Consider the following 16119-nt stretch of genomic DNA (forward strand, 5'->3'; position numbering starts at 1 on the left):
GTGGAAGCCAGATTCACTTAACAACCAGGTTACTAACTTAACAACTGCAGTGAATCAGTTAACAATTGAGTGGTAGCAAGAAAGGTCATAAAATGGGGCAAAACTCACTTAACAGCTGCCTCGCTAAGCAACAGAAATTTTGGGTTCAACTGGGACCATAAGTCGAGGATTACTCGTATTATATCCATGACATAACTAATAAGCTGTTGTATTGCAGGGAGGGCAGAAGTCATACATGCAGAATATTTGCCTGGGATAGAACCACAACCATTTTTTTGTATGTAAAAAGACATATGTCAGTCCTAGGGTCTAAATCAGCAGTGGGTTCTACTTACCTTTACCACCAGTTTGCAACGGGATCGTGCGCACGCACGAAGCGAGATCGCTGATGACGACATCCAGGGTGGTGGGTGAGGCCTCCCGCCGGTTTTACTACCGGTTCTTGCAAACCGGTCCGAACCGGGGGCAACCCACCACTGGTCTAAATCCAAGTACCTTTCTTCCTGACTTTTTGAATAAGTGGACTTTTGGTCATTCTTTTTCTGACTTAAGAAATTGTATTCATCTGTGACAATTTGTTACTAAGAATTGTCAGATCCTAGCTCTGGCTCTTTCACTCTCTCATTGAGCAAGAACTCTAGAGCAGCATTCGCCAGAAACTGGAATACTATTTTACATTGCAAATTTTAAATGGAGCAAAGTCATCCTATTATTTCACCCACTTTCCCAAACAGCCAGGAATTGTCTACTCTAGCATAATTGTATCACATTTGAAGAAATGTAAAATTGCAGTTTATAACTCACAACCCCCCAGCATGGTGGATTTAATATTGATGGAGCCTATTGGATCCTGGGATACAAAAGCTGCCTTTATCATAAGTTCCTCTGGAGATCAGTTTGTCATAAAGAGATTGAATAGAAAACCATCTTTGTATAGACAACAGGAGACCTTGAGTTGCTACTGTAATATAATAAACAGTGGAATGTAGGTACAACGAATGTATGTTGCCTTTATTTTGCTGATTTTGAATAGTGGGATTTTTTTTTACCAAGAGTAAAAAAAACCAAATGTGTTTGATTGTTTTCATCAAATCAACAGTAGTTTTTTCAATTTGCACTACCACATTTTTAAGATTCTTGGTTGCAACTATTGTTCAGTTCAGTGGTGGGTTTCAATTTTTTTTACTACCGGTTCTGGGGGCGTGGCAGGGGAAGGATACTGTAAAATCTCCATTCCCTCCCCAATCCAGGGGAAGGATACTGCAAAATCCCCATTTCCTCTCTTAGCATCTGGGACTTGGGAGGCAGAGAATAGATGGGGGCGGGGCCAGTCAGAATTTTTACTACCAGTTCTTCAAACTACTCAAAATTTCCACTACCGGTTCTCCAGAACTGGTCAGAACCTGCTGCAACCCACCTCTGGTTCAGTTCCACGTTTGTCTAGCCAACATTCAGCAACACTCCTCTGACTATTCTAATATTTTGCAGTATTAAAAATGGAAAAAAATAAACATTACTAAAACAAACAAAGAAATAACAAGTGGATGTTGTTCAGAATAGAGGGTGTTTATGCAACAAGCCAGATACAATTTCTTATAATATTCTTCTAAATAACCCCTTTTTAAAAAAAAGGCTTTAGTGCTTAACTGTAAAATGCAACTCATATAGCAGCAACAGCTTTCTGTGAGAAATGGATGTTATGCAGTTTCACTTCGAATGGATAAAAAAGCAATTGTCTCTGATTACAGTTCATGTTTAAAAGGCATTTAGGCACATTTTTCCAATAAAAATGGGTTTCTTCAGCAGCTGGTTTGATCAGTTTCAGAATGCAGTATTTTCATGACCAAAATGTTTTGCTCTCTCTGTTCTTTGCCATAAGTTTTTTGCTATTTGCTACTTTAGAATTGAGGGTCTAAACTGAGTTACTGCTGTGGCAATTACCATTACTAGGAGCTAAGTCTGACCTTGGTATTGGCACTTCCACCTGCTAATCTTCCGCACTGTGAAGACATTATTTGTGAATACTCTGGCTGTGCATAGGGGAAAATACATTTTTATTCATTCTGCATAACTTTTGAATAAACCATGCATGCATATTTAGAAATTATACTGAATGTGCCTAGAAGGATGGCAGCAGTGGGAACCATCCAGCTTTTCTCTTTATGTATTATTTCTATTTATCTGGTATAAAATTTGCACTTCTTTTGTGGGTTAAATCTGATTCCTGCTGAGCTTATCAAATAAGGATTCTTTTGCTGTGGATTAATAGACCACATAAACTTTCCTTATGTGTTTACCTGGCTGAATAATGAATTTTTATATTCTGGATTTTATATTTCCAGGAAGATGGATCACCTATGAAGGTTTAACTATCTTCCAATGGCAGTTGGATAGATGAAAGTAAAATAAAAACTTGGAAGACGGCAGGAGCAAATAATTAATTTCTATATTCCAGCCAAGGAAACTATATGTTTTTTTTAAAAAAATAAAGTTTCCAGAAATTGAGCTTGACAAAAAAAAATTTACCTTCAGAGGTAAAATTTAAATGTAACTCAGTGATCATTGATAACTGGTGATTCAGTCACTTGAACTAGTTTCTGGGCTTCTGTTGTTTTGAGCAAGATTATAAAAATATTACTTAAAACACATTACTTGAATTGATTAGCACTTACTCTAAACAGACATAGTCAATCCAGCCATTTTGTCTTTTTCATATACTGTATTTTTCGGAGTATAAGATGCACCTTTTCCCCCCTAAAAGAGGTGAAAATTTAGGTGCGTCTTATATTAGCCCCACCCACCCAGTGGCCCCCACACTTTGGCCTCTGCCTCGCAGCAGTTACCTCCTTGCAAGCAAACAGCAAGAAAAAACAGCTCCTTTCAGGTTCAGCACAGGCTAATTAGCACAAGTTGATTGGATCGGCCTCCCGACTCTCAGCTCTTTGCTCTCAGCTGTTTTGGGCAGGGGTCTGCTGCTTGCTGCAAAGAGGTAAATTGCTGGAGCAGATTTTTTTTCCCTTGTGCTAATCACGCTATGCTGAAAATGAAAATGAAAGTAAAGCAGGCTGTTTGCTGTTTGCTACAACGAGGCAAAATTGCTGGGAGGCAGAGGAAGATTTCTTTTTCTTCTTTTCCTCACCAAAAAAGATAGCTGCGTCTTAACTCTGGTGCATCTTATACTCCGAAAAATACGGTATATAACAATAATAGGATGGTGTTTATTTCTGTCTGTGCAAACTAAAGCAATTTATTAATGTTTCTTATGTTTTACTCAAGAAAAAAATCCAAAAATAGCATTTATATACAAGATTGGCTTAATTGGAAGTACAATTAAAAACCTAAACTAATAGATTAACTTGGTTTTTGTTTCTTTTTTGCCCACCAGTAGTATTAAAATCTGAAAGGTTTTGCCCATGATGGACATAGTTGATTAATGCAATATATCAGTTCTTATTACAGCATGCATACATAAATTTGCAGAGGAAACTGTCACCCAATCAATAAATCTAACCCATGTGGGTGGCAGAAAACATAGCAAGACAGATGAAATAATTGGATGTAATTGGTGTACGAAACTCACTGGCAGGCACAGGCAAAAAAGAAACCTATTTACTCATGCTAATTGAGAATACAAAAGAAGGTAGAAGTTACATTATTTATTATTCATTCCATTTTATTTATTTTACTCAATTTGGATGTCCTCCAACTCCAGCTGATTCTTGTAAGTCATATTTAGAAGTATCCACAATTGTCTTTTTCTTTCATTTTAGGATAAACGCTTAGGATAAACAGCACCAATTTGTCCAACTCACTGTATTCTTTGAACAGTTTTAGAGTATGTGTAGAGATATTAATGGAGAAACATTTTGACCCATTTCTCTGCCTATGTCCAATTTCTGGTTTGTACAAAGCATGTCTCAAAATGAGTACTGTACATTTACTGCAGTTCTGCAGTGTAATCTTAGCTGTCATTTGTTGTCCATTACATTTTAAAAAAATTATTAGAATGACAATGGATGGAAGAAATTGATAGTCATCAGTATGAATTCTTTATTTTTAATTATTTCTCAAAGGAAGCTTTGTATTATGTGCCAATCTATGGCTTACTAATACTGGCAGAGTAAAAGGAAAGAAAAATACTTTTTTGAACTATTGAAAAGTCTAACATGTTTTTATGTCACTGATGATGTTTTTAGTGAATGAGTTTCTATGTATTTGGAAATGTGTAAATATTGGTGAATAAATTTCACTTAGCCTAGCATGAGTCAGCAATAATTAGATGATATAATCTCATAAACTTCAAATACTATATGGGGCCCAGATGCCCCACATAGGCTGCCAATAATTAGATATTCACATTCTCTTTTTTTTTTCACAGTTGAGAGGTCGTGAAAGTCACAGGGACCAGTAATTAGTGATAAAAGATTTACTCACTTGAAAGGCAAACTGGTCTATGCACAGCATGTTATGGACCATATTCCAAATGGACAAGGTTACAACCTATGTAGCTATTTAAATTTTCATGTAATTATTTAACTATCCAAATAATTTATTTTTATTTTATGTTTTATTTCATTATTTGTGGGTTTGTTCAAAGTAGCATAATGCAAAAAAAATCTGACTTAAAAATGAAATAATAACTTTTTTAAAAATTCACATCCTAGTAAAAATATCTGCAGTTTAGGGAACAGGTAAGTGAGTGAAGGGGTCCAGGGCCGGATTTTCCTATAGGCTAACTAGGCTTCAGCCTAGGGCCTCAAGATCAAGAGGGGCCTACACAGTGGTGGGATTCTGGGGGTTCTAGGGGGTTCGGCCGAGCCCTTTGTTAAATTGCTGGCTCGCCCGCCCCTCGCCTCCCACCCGCGCGGCGCCAGCCTACCTTAGCCAGGGGTAGGCAATTGTGGCTCTTTTGCAACCTGTGGACTTCAACTTCCAGAATTCCTGAGACAGTTTGGCTGTCTCAGGAATTCTGGGAGTTGAAGGCCACAGGTTGTAAAAGAGCCACAATTGCCCATCCCTTCCCTAGCCTGAGTTCCGCTGCCTGGGATCCACGTGGGCTGCCACGTGCTTCCCCACCGGCTCCGGATGCAAGAGAGCAGGATGGAGAAAGCAGCTTCCACGCCTTCACTCACCCTCACTCTCTGCTCTGTTGGATCGCCGGCCGTTCACTTACCCCGCCCACTCCCCATCTATTGCTGCCTCCGATGGCTAGAGGAAAAAAAATGTCACTGCGTTATTTTATTTACCAGCTGAGCTTCATTATTTCTGGACTGTCAGACTCTCCGTAGCTTTGCCAACTTCTTATCAGTAAGCTACGTGTTTCCGTATCCACCCACATTCCTTCACACACTCTTTTCCTTTGTTCTCTTGCCAGAGGTCCGGCTCACATAGCCGGCAAGAATTATTTTCCAAAATGTAACAATTAACTTTTCTTAGTTAGTGAGGTGTTTTATTTTCTTTATAACAAATAAATGAGTTTTATTAGAAAACTTCCCTCGCGTTTCTTTTTGGAATATTGTAAACAAGGATAAGCCTCGATTCATCTCCTCTAAACCAGGGTAATTAGTCCCAGAGCCAAACATGGGATTAATAAATGCCCTGACAAAAAAACCTTCAAATTCTTGCTGCGGGGCTTCAAAGGGCCGCCCTAGAGCTAGTGGTGCAGCCGAACCCTTTGTTAAATTGCTGGCTTGCCCCGCCCCTCCGCACCACTATTTATTGCCAATAAATAGTGGTGGGCGAGGGGCGGGGGAGCCAGCAATTTAACAAAGGGTTCGGTGTTTTTTTTGTAATTTTATTGGCCCACGGAGCTTCAGCAGAGGCTAATTGGCCTCCCGGCTCTCAGCTGATTTGTCTCAGCTGTTTTGCTCAGGGCTCTTCTGCTTCGGTGCAAAGAGTGCTGATTTTTTCCCCCCTACCTATGCTGAGAAACGAAACTGAAACTGCTTTGCTGTTGCTGCAAGGTTGGAAAATTAGGCAGGCAGAATTCTTTTCTTTTTCCTCACCAAAAAAGGTAAGTGCAAACAATGGGAAATTTAGGGGAAAAGAGGAGAGTTCAGGATTTTAAAACACAAAAGAAAAAAAGCTCTATTTAACTAGGGAATGGTAATAATTGAGATACTATTAATTGTATATTTCTGAAAGCAGAAATAGTTAAGTTGTGGTTTGGAGGAATATATGGGGGAAATTATTTGGTTTATTATTATTGGTAAATATAATTAATTGATTTGTAAGAAATTGGATTGCATGGAAATAATTGGAATATTCATGTTCATATTAATATACAAAAAAGGTAGTTTTTTTTTTTTTTTAATTTGATTTATATGCCGCCCTTCTCCGAAGACTCAGGGCGGCTTACAATGTGCTCAGCAATAGCCTTCATCCTTTTGTATATTTATACAAAGTCAGCTTATTGCCCCCACAAACTGGGTCCCCTATATTAGTTATATAACTAATTGATTTATATTAAAATGTTGAATTTATATTAAACAACTAATATTACATAATTAACCAATGTGAGGATGGATATAAAAATAGATGACAATGGGAAGGGGTATAATATAGAATAGAAGGGAAAAATTGAATTTGATTAAGATTAGAGATGAGGATGAAGGGTAATATTGGTTTTTTACAAAAATAGATGAGGAATAAATATGGCAAAAAGGAAATATAGAAATTGTACATTTAATTGAAATGATTAAACACTGTTTAAATTTGTGAACCGGCCAAATACTCTGTTCAAAGAAAATACATTGTATGTTTGTATGTGTGTTTCTAATTATTGTTATTTATTCATATTTGTTCTCTTTTATTCTTTAAAGTTTAACAATTCATTCTTTATCTTAATATCTTTATATTTGTTTGGGGTTGGCTTTCTTCCCTTTCATCTTTTTTATTGTACAGCAATCTTTCTCCTCAAACCTACCACCTCTCTCTTTTCTTTCCTTCTTACTTTCTCTTCCTCCCCCTCTTCTTCTCCTCCCTACTTCCTCTTCCTTTCTCCTTCTCCTCCTCTCTTCCTCCCTCTCTTACCCTCCCTCCTACTCTAATTTCCCTTCCCTTCCTTCATCCCTCTCTATTGCTGTATCCTTTTGTGCATATGGACTACTCAGAGGGCTGAAAAAGTTATTTTTTACTGGTTCTCGCACTTTTGACCAGTCCTCAAACTTACGACTGTCCTCACATTTTACGTTTTTGCCCTATCTTGTCACCATGGTGAAGAGAAGCAGTTGTGAAATGAGTAACACGGTTGTTAAGAATGCTACAATGGGCATAAATGATGACCAGTCATAAGTGCGAAGACTGGTCAAAAGTGCGAGGACCTGTCAGAAATCACTTTTTTTCAGCCCTCTGGGTAGTCCTTTTGTGCATATGGACTACTCAGAGGGCTGAAAAAGTTATTTTTGACTGGTCCTCGCACTTTTGACCAGTCCTCGAACTTACAACTGTCCTCACATTTTACGTTTTTGCCCTATCTTGTCACCATGGTGAAGAGAAGCAGTTGTGAAATGAGTGACATGGTTGTTAAGAAAGCTGCACGGGCATAAATGTGAGGATGGTCATAAGTGTGAGGACCAGTCAAAAGTGCGAGGCCCAGTCAGAAATGACTTTTTTCAGCCCTCTGAGTAGTCCCTATGCACATAGCCACGCCCACCCGGTCACATGACGAGCTACCCATGCCTACAGTCACATGATTGCCAAGCCACACCCCCAACTAAGCCAGGCCCACAGAACCTGTTGTTAAAAAAATTGAATCCCACCACTGGTGAAAGGGCCTCATAAGTGGAATAGCCTAGGGCCTCTTTTCATCTAAATCCGGCCCTGAAGGGGTCGATGGCCTGAGAAGTTTTGAGGAAGCTGTAGCAAGAGCAGATGAGGAGGTAGAAGGGGAATATTTGTCGATGGAAACATCATGAGTTGCCTGGGCATTTTCAAGCTATGGAAGCTGTTAGTTTTACAAAAAATACTTCATAAATCCTGATCAAAATGCAAAGGCACAGTGACATAAATTTTTTCTTTGGTCACCTATGTAGAGCACCTGTGTCCAATATAGTATTTGAAGCCTATGAGATTATATCTTCCTATTATCTTCCTATTATAGCTGACTCATGTTATGCTAGTGAAATTCATTCGCCAATATTTACACTTTTCCAAGTACATGGAAATTCATTTTCTAAACATTGTCAGTGACATAAAAACATATTAGACTTATGGCATCTCTTTTAGGTTCTCAAAAAAACAACAACCCCACCCTAGAATCTCAAGGAATACATTTCCTGCATTAGAAATCCAGATGGAAATCCTGTACCTGCAGTCCAGGGCTATATTTTTTGATGAGCCTGGAGTCTGTGTATTTCATTTGATATTAGATGTACAGAAGGCAAAGCAATGGCCGTCATCTATACAAAAACCACTTTGCCATTTAGTATGACAACCAGTCAAGAGACATTTTATAGTTTCACAGTCAGTAGAATTTTGTTCTGGCAATAATTAACATTAGTTATACTTTAATAATGGAATTGGGATTCTTTTTTCTTTCTTCTTCATCAGGAAAATCCATATGGAAAGATGAATGCATTGATGAAGAAGAAAAAAGAAAGGAGGAGCCCTTTTATACTACTTATTTTAAATGGTGATGAAAAGACAGAAGATTTAATATGTTAGGAGACAACTAATAGGTAGTTACTCCATTTAGTGTCAAAATGACAAGTTGCAGGTTTAGTCAGAGGCACAGTTTTTGCTATTATTAGTCTAAGTGTATAGTGTTTGACAGACTGTGGTTTGCTCAGATCAGTAATGTTTGAGAAGGCTTTTTAAAAAGAAGGCATAAAAATGTTTTTCTCACAGTCTTTCTGAATGTTATTCTTGCCAGTGTTGAGCAGGCTAAACTGAAAGAAGCAACCCTCTGTAAGAAATAGCAGATTCAACTGAGATATATAGTTTAATACCTTTTTTTTTAAAAAAAAAAATCATATTGGTATCAAGATGAATGTGAAACAGCTCTCAAGGCAAAACTATAGCAATTGTCTTCCTATAATGGACAGTGACTATTAAAGATGTCACCAAAGCTATTGGGAGCAAATATAATATTGTTAAGTATTTGAGTCCCATTCCATTATGCAAAGAGCTCTCCAATTGCAGTTGCTTCTATGAACCTAAAATCATTTGGATTATTCATTATTCCTAATGAAGAAATTCATTAGGACTTTTATGAGGGAACTCAATAACAAAACTTTGGGTTTAGGGTAGGAAGTAGCTGAAATCCAGTTTGTAGTTTAAGGCTTTTCATGTTTAAAATGAAATTTTAATCAGAATAGAGCTGGAAGAGACTTTGGAAACCTTCTAGTCCAATCCCCTGCTTTAGCAGGAGATTTTATTTAAGTTGCTCAAGGCTGTTTGTGCATAATTTCCCTTTCTTGAACAATATGGTGCTGAAAAAATTGCTTTTTTTCAAGTGTTTTGTTGTTTCCAAAACTTGAGTTTTTCTTACTGAGTTTTTATAGTTAAAATATGCTGTGATTGATAGGTGCTTGCTTTCAACCTCAGTATTAAGTGGATCACAAAATTTTAGTTGTTATATCATTTCAACACGTTTCTCTGTTAAGACTTTTAGTAATCTTATGCATTACAAAAGAGACCTGCAGTTAGTTTACACCAATTGAAATTAATTGAATCCAAACTTCCTATGAGCAAAATTCCTTTCATGGGATGCTTCCAATGGGAAAAAAGAGGAAGTCAAGTTTTGTTGGTTCTCCTTTATTCTAGCAATTTACTGTGTTCCCTCAATAACTGCTCTAGATAGTTGGAAATCTTCTGGAGCAGTGTCGGAGATGGTTCTGGAAACTGCCAAGGGAAAGGAGATGCTTCTTCTGGATGGTAGGATCATGTATGGATTGAAGATATCCTTCATAACATCCTCAAATTGTTCCATTTGCATAGATATGTTCATTTCTGATTATGTAATGTCAGCCCCACTAATAGACCAGATGAAGGAATCAACTCCAGAGAAAAGCTAAAACTACTTTTATTGAGATTGGCTATAATAAAAGAATCTTGAAAGCCTAATTTTGATATGCCTCTTCTTCATAGTTCAGTGAGCTAGAGAGGTATCTGCCTGAGCCATTTCTGAATGTTCTTTCAATCTGGACTTTAAATGTGCTTCATCTCCTTTGTTTTAGCAATAGATCCTGCATATCTCATTCAAGGTCATCTTTACTCTCTACATGCAATCCTGACGTATATAGAAATATTTTAGAGCACTGTGTTCTTCTGAAAAGTGGCATCCCACACAGTTGCCTAAGTAAGGTTAATTTATTACAGATTGTGTTGGAAAAACATTCATAGGATGGAGGCATGCAATAATTCTAATACAAAGGATATAACAATTGTGGAGTGACGTAACTACATCTGTGTGGGAGGGTGAAATTGGCAACTGGAATACTTATGTGGAATGGAAAGGAAGTAGACACCAAGGAGGCTGGAAGGACAAAGTATGGGTAACCAGTGACTGGGGAAAAAAGGAGACAGAATAAATTGCTAGGAAAAAGAAAGATGTTTCCCTGGATACGAAGAACATTTTTTGGAAAGAAAGAGTCTGAGATGAGGAAACATGATGGTTTGTTTTTCAAGGACTGGATACACCACAATGTAGCAGATATATATACAATTCTGTATTGCACAACATACCATCCACATCAACAACCTGTTGCTCTGTTAATATCTACTTTCTAGGCATACACATTGATGTTGCCACATAAATACATCTTTAATACTTGGTCCTTTATGTTCAGTCCTTTAACAATCAGGCAAAACAAAAGCCTCAATGTCTGTAAAGAGGTATACAATCTTTGGCTCCTTCCAAAAGTTCTTGCACTAGCTGGGATGAGGTGCTGCCTCAATGTGGTTGCTCTTTTTCTGATGCTTGTAAATAAGTGAGTGAGTGAGTGAATCCATCTCTCAGGTTGGGCTGTAAGCAATCTCTCTGGGGCTGTCAGCTTTTCCAGCCTTTTGAGGGAAAGCATAAACTGTGCTGAACCTTGGGGAAGAGGGCTGGGAAGGATTTCTGCTTGGCTACAGTTGTTTTTCCTAAGCGCAGACAACCATCTCAGCTTCACTTCCTCATAGGGAGAGGTATGATGTTAGTAAAATAAATGGATGTAAGCAAAACATAATAAAGGACAAAAAGAATATGTAGGGAATAATTAAAAGAAAAAAGAAAAGAAAAGAAAAAGTCCAAACACAAATGCTGAACCAGGATTTCATTCTCTGAGTGAGCACATGAGATGGTGAATGGAATCCCAATGTAGAGAACTTAGCTTCTTGTATTCTTCATTTACAAATATCCAGAAAATCCGTTGCTCTCAAAATTCCACATCTGTTAACTTTTCACAGATGAAAGTGCTTCTTGGATGATAATAGAGGAAAGATAGTTATTCAGTTATTTTTTCCTCCTGGAGCCAAAACAACCATGTACAGAAAATGGAACAGAAAGAGCTGGGTAAAGTATAGTGAAAAATGAGGAAATTGTTTGATTGTGAGCAAGGTTTGCTCTTTGCCCTTGTTGGTCAACAATGTTTGAAGACGAAGCAGTAAACATAATGCTATATCTTTTTTTTAATCAGAGAGGGAATAGAGCAGGAGAAAGCTTCATAATATATGTGAGAAAGTTAGGTGACTGTTTGGTTCAAAACATTCCTACTAAAAAGACCCAACAATGTCTTTTTGTTCAGTTCCTTCAAATGAATGTAATGTTTTATATTAAAGCAAACCTATAATATTGGACAACTCATCATAGGGGAAGCTATCAAAAGGTTAAAATTCTGTTAATCTTTCTTCTTTCTGTTTTAAGGGAAAAGGTACAAATTAACCTGCTGCTAGTGCTGTGACCTAATACCCAGACATTGTCTGGAAGAGATGGATGAACATGTCAATTTCAGTTTCTATCCGTGTTTTAATTCCCCCCGCCCCATATATTAAGATTTTTCCAGTCTGACCTAGTTTCTGATTTAGTCTTGGTTTCCATCAGAAAAAAAATTGCAATACAAGAATCGTATTGTTTTTACCTATCAAAACAGCTGACATTATTTGGAAACAAAGCCTGTTCTTTCTTTTACCTTACTATAAGACTGAGTAATTCATCTATTTCCCTTAAATAAAATTATCATTTGGTTTGGGGCTGAGCAAGAGTAAACCTAGGTAGTTTTGCTTACATGTTTAGTTGATTACATTTTTGTAATCAATTCACCTAATAGAATACACTATTATTATTTCCATAAAGATGAATATTCATGGGAAATCTACAACTATATTTCAAGCAAATAAACATATTGGAGGGCTGGTAGCTTTGGATCACTAATACAGGATTCACCTTGAATATGACTGAGTGGATTAGATTAATTGGTTTTTGCCATTCTCAAGGTAAAAATGGAATGGAAAAGCTACTATTTAAAAAAAAACATAGCCTAGCACACTATTTCATAACGCTCTCTTAGCTTAAAGCAGTCATCTGATCAAACATTCATCTATCTCTAACCATGACTAAACCAATGCAAAATTCTGGAAACAAATAAGTGGCTATTTTTTTAAAAAAATAGAATGTTAATGTATTTCATACTATGTCAAAACTTGTTTTTTAAAGGCTAGTTTATTTTAAAATTATTCATAAGCAGTCATTTTGTATTCTGTTTCTAACATAATGTAGTCTCAGAAAAAGAACTATTGGTTTGATATAGTGTTGTCAACTGCCAGGAGTTCTATTCTTACCCTGTTTCACCCAAAATAAGACATCCCCTGATAATAAGTCCAATCGGGCTTTTGAGCGCATGGCAATAAGCCAAGCACTTATTTCAGGAGTCAAAAAAATATAAGACAGGGTCTTATTTTCGGGGAAACATGGTACTATTCTTTAAATCCAATTAAAAATAAGATAAACTATGGGCTGTTTTATTAAAAGGTAAAGTTACTTTAGGCAATGTAACTATTGTATATTAATTTATTGTTTCTGAAGACATTGTTTTTAAGATAATTGCTACAAACTGAAAATATAATGCATTCACTATCCAAATGTTCAAGCATTGTGTTATTGGAAACGTTATTCATTATATATTTTATTTTGCAAATAGATAAAACATTTTATTCCTTCCTATTTCAGTTGTCATTTGACTTTTTATGCAATATATGCTGAAAATGTAAGGCTTTTTTATTTTCAAGTATGATATACATTATTTTCAATAATTTTGGTCACATGTAAATGAGATCTATAACATCTAAGCAATTAAATTTGGCTAATTCCTGATCACTTTTGTGTCTTGCTTCGGTTGAAATTATTTAGAGTCAAGGGCTATTTTTCATCTTGCTTTATTTCAAGTCTGAATACAGAACAGAAAATAGAAAAGATTTTACAATACTATTTAAAACATGTTTTCCAAGTCAAACTACCATTCTTGCAATTGACATTAACATTTATTTATATATATGTTCACATTTCTCCTAAAGCATGGAATGTATGCAAGTAATTTAGCCTAATTATATTTTTTGCATATAGTTTTCTTTAATATACTCATTTTTATGTTTTATTTTGGAAGAACTGTGTTATAAAGTTTAAGAATTGGCAAAATTATGACCTTCTAATTCACAATGAATTAATATTAAAAAGTGAGCCAAATTTGAATTTAAAAATGAATAAAAGTCTTATTTTTCCTGTTGTATATCTGAACTGATTAGTATGGGGCAATTATACATATTCGTGTACAGTTTGATAGACTCATACATGTATATACAGTTGTGCATTGTGTTTTTAAAGATCAGCAGAAGACATAAGAAGGCCTATCTCAAATCGTTTATAATGTTATGCTGATTATTGCTGATTTAGTTTAGGCAGCTTATTTTATCAGTGCATAAAATTATCAGCCCCTTCATGGATTACTGCCTCGTTGTGGCGAAAGGGCTTGCATAGCTCAATGAAGTCTTTGATGTGTGGATCACAACAAACTGTGGCAAGTTCTTAAAGACATTGGAGTACCAGACCATCTTATTTGTCTCTTGAGAAACCTATATGCGGGTCAAGAAGCAACAGTGAGAACTGGACATGGAACCACTGATTGGTTCAAAATTGGGAAAGGAGTCCGGCAAGGCTGTATACTGTCACCCTGCCTATTTAATTTATATGCAGAGCACATCATGGGAAAGGTAGGGTTAGATGAATCAAAAGTTGGAATTAAGATTGCCGGGAGAAATATCAAAAGCCTGAGGTATGCAGATGATACCACTCTAATGGCTGAAAGCAAAGAGGAACTAAAGAGCCTTTTGATGCTGGTGAAGGAGAGTGCAAAAGTTGGCTTGAAACTCAACATTAAGAAAATTAAGATCATGGCATCCGGCCTTCTCAATTCCTGGCAAATAGATGGGGAAGAAATGGAGGTAGTGACAGATTTTATTTTCCTGGACTCCAAGATCACCGCAAATGGGGACTGCAGCCAAGAAATTAAAAGACGCTTGCTCCTCGGGAGGAAAGCTATGGCAAATCTAGACGGCATACTAAAAAGCAGAGACATCATCCTACCAACAAAAGTGCGTATAGTCAAGGCTATGGTTTTCCCAGTTGCCATGTATGGCTGTGAAAGTTGGACCATAAGAAAGGCTGAGTGCCAAAGAATTGAGGCCTTTGAACTATGGTGTTGGACAAGACTCCTGCGAGTCCTTGGACTGCAAGGCGATCAAACTGGTCAGTCCTAGAGGAGATCAACCTTGACTGCTTTTTAGAAGGCCAGATCCTGAAGATGAAACTCAAATATTTTGGCCACCTAATGAGAAGGAAGGACTCACTGGAGAAGAGCCTAATGCTGAGAAAGATTGAGGGCAAAAGAAAGGGATGACAGAGAATGAGGTGGCTGGATGGAGTCACTGAAGCTGTAGGCATGAGCTTAAATGGACTCCAGAGGATGGTAGAGGACAGGAAGGCCTGAGGAACGTTGTCCATGGGGTTGCAATGGGTTGGACACGACTTCGCAACTAACAACAACAACAAAAGTTATCAGAAATGAACATTGATAGGTTTCCATACAAAGATGGGAGATCCTCCAAAATGACCATCTAAAAAGTGGCAGGTGGTGAGATCGATCATAGACTAGTGTCAAGAAAGAGATCATGGACATAACTACTAATGCTACTTTATTATATTTTGATATTTTGCCACATTAAAATAGTGTATAGACAATTTAACAAATGTCTAAAACTTATTGGGATCAGCTGAGTTGCATTCAAATTCTGTAAGGCAATGTTTCTGATTTCTTCTTTATGTCAACCATTATATCATCATTATGTGATATAAACGATACATTTTATGAACCAAATGTAAGCCACTGATAAGGAAAACAGCCCATGGGAGTATCATTGATTTGCCAGATGGTGTTTTCAAATACATTTTAAAACTGATAGAATAACTAGTTACATTATGGGGAGGCCTAACTCTCTGGCGAAGATTCTAAATGCTGAGAAAAGTGGAAGGAGAAAATAAGAGGATAACAATAGCAAGGTGGATGTACTCAGTTATAGAGGTGATGAGCACACCTTGGGAGAGCTGAAAAATCTGGTTAGGGGCAGATTGTCATGGAGAAAATCTATATATGTGGTAGTTAAGAGTTGACAATGATTTGATGGCATATAATTAATCAACTTTTGAATGACATTATAATCTTTGAAATCTCTTAAGAATCCTAGTAAACATATCTTGCAATATTTGGGCCATGTTTAATTTTTTAAAATTAATTTCTATTAATTTGCAGTATCTTCAGGGACATTTCCTTCACTACATTCTCTCAAATTCCCTATATTCTCTCACTAGATTGCTCAGGTATAACATTGGACAATATTGGACATATAACAAAAATCTTACATTTTTATGAAGATTGGCTACTATGAAACTCTGTCTTGTCTCTTTTGTTGTAACTGTCAGGCAATAATTGTTATGATAAACATTGTGATAAACCTGCAATACTTAAGCTGCACATGGGGAAGCTATTGCTGCATAAGTAGAAGCCAGGTTGTATACAATAATATCATGATTATATCAACAGATCTGTTGCAGAAATCCTTAGTGCATTTTTCCCTATGATAATCAGA

General features: G+C 36.8%; 1 protein-coding gene across 2 annotated transcripts in view; it reads left to right on the plus strand.

The window, feature by feature from the left end:
• Window positions 1–16119, plus strand: part of KCNN2 (potassium calcium-activated channel subfamily N member 2) — an 84555-nt gene that overhangs the window by 44401 nt on the left and 24035 nt on the right. Inside the window, exon 1 of one of the 2 annotated variants that reach the window (XM_034432782.3) lies at window positions 11273–11497. The exons of the other annotated variant lie outside the window; for it this stretch is intronic. The gene's annotated coding sequence lies outside the window, so the exon portion shown is untranslated. Of the gene's footprint in view, window positions 1–11272; window positions 11498–16119 lie in introns of those variants that run through there. 2 annotated transcript variants of the gene reach the window in all.

The sequence above is a fragment of the Pantherophis guttatus genome, chromosome 2 (genome assembly GCF_059756535.1).
Source record: "Pantherophis guttatus breed Tessera chromosome 2, ASM5975653v1, whole genome shotgun sequence".
Taxonomy (NCBI): Eukaryota; Metazoa; Chordata; class Lepidosauria; order Squamata; family Colubridae; genus Pantherophis; species Pantherophis guttatus.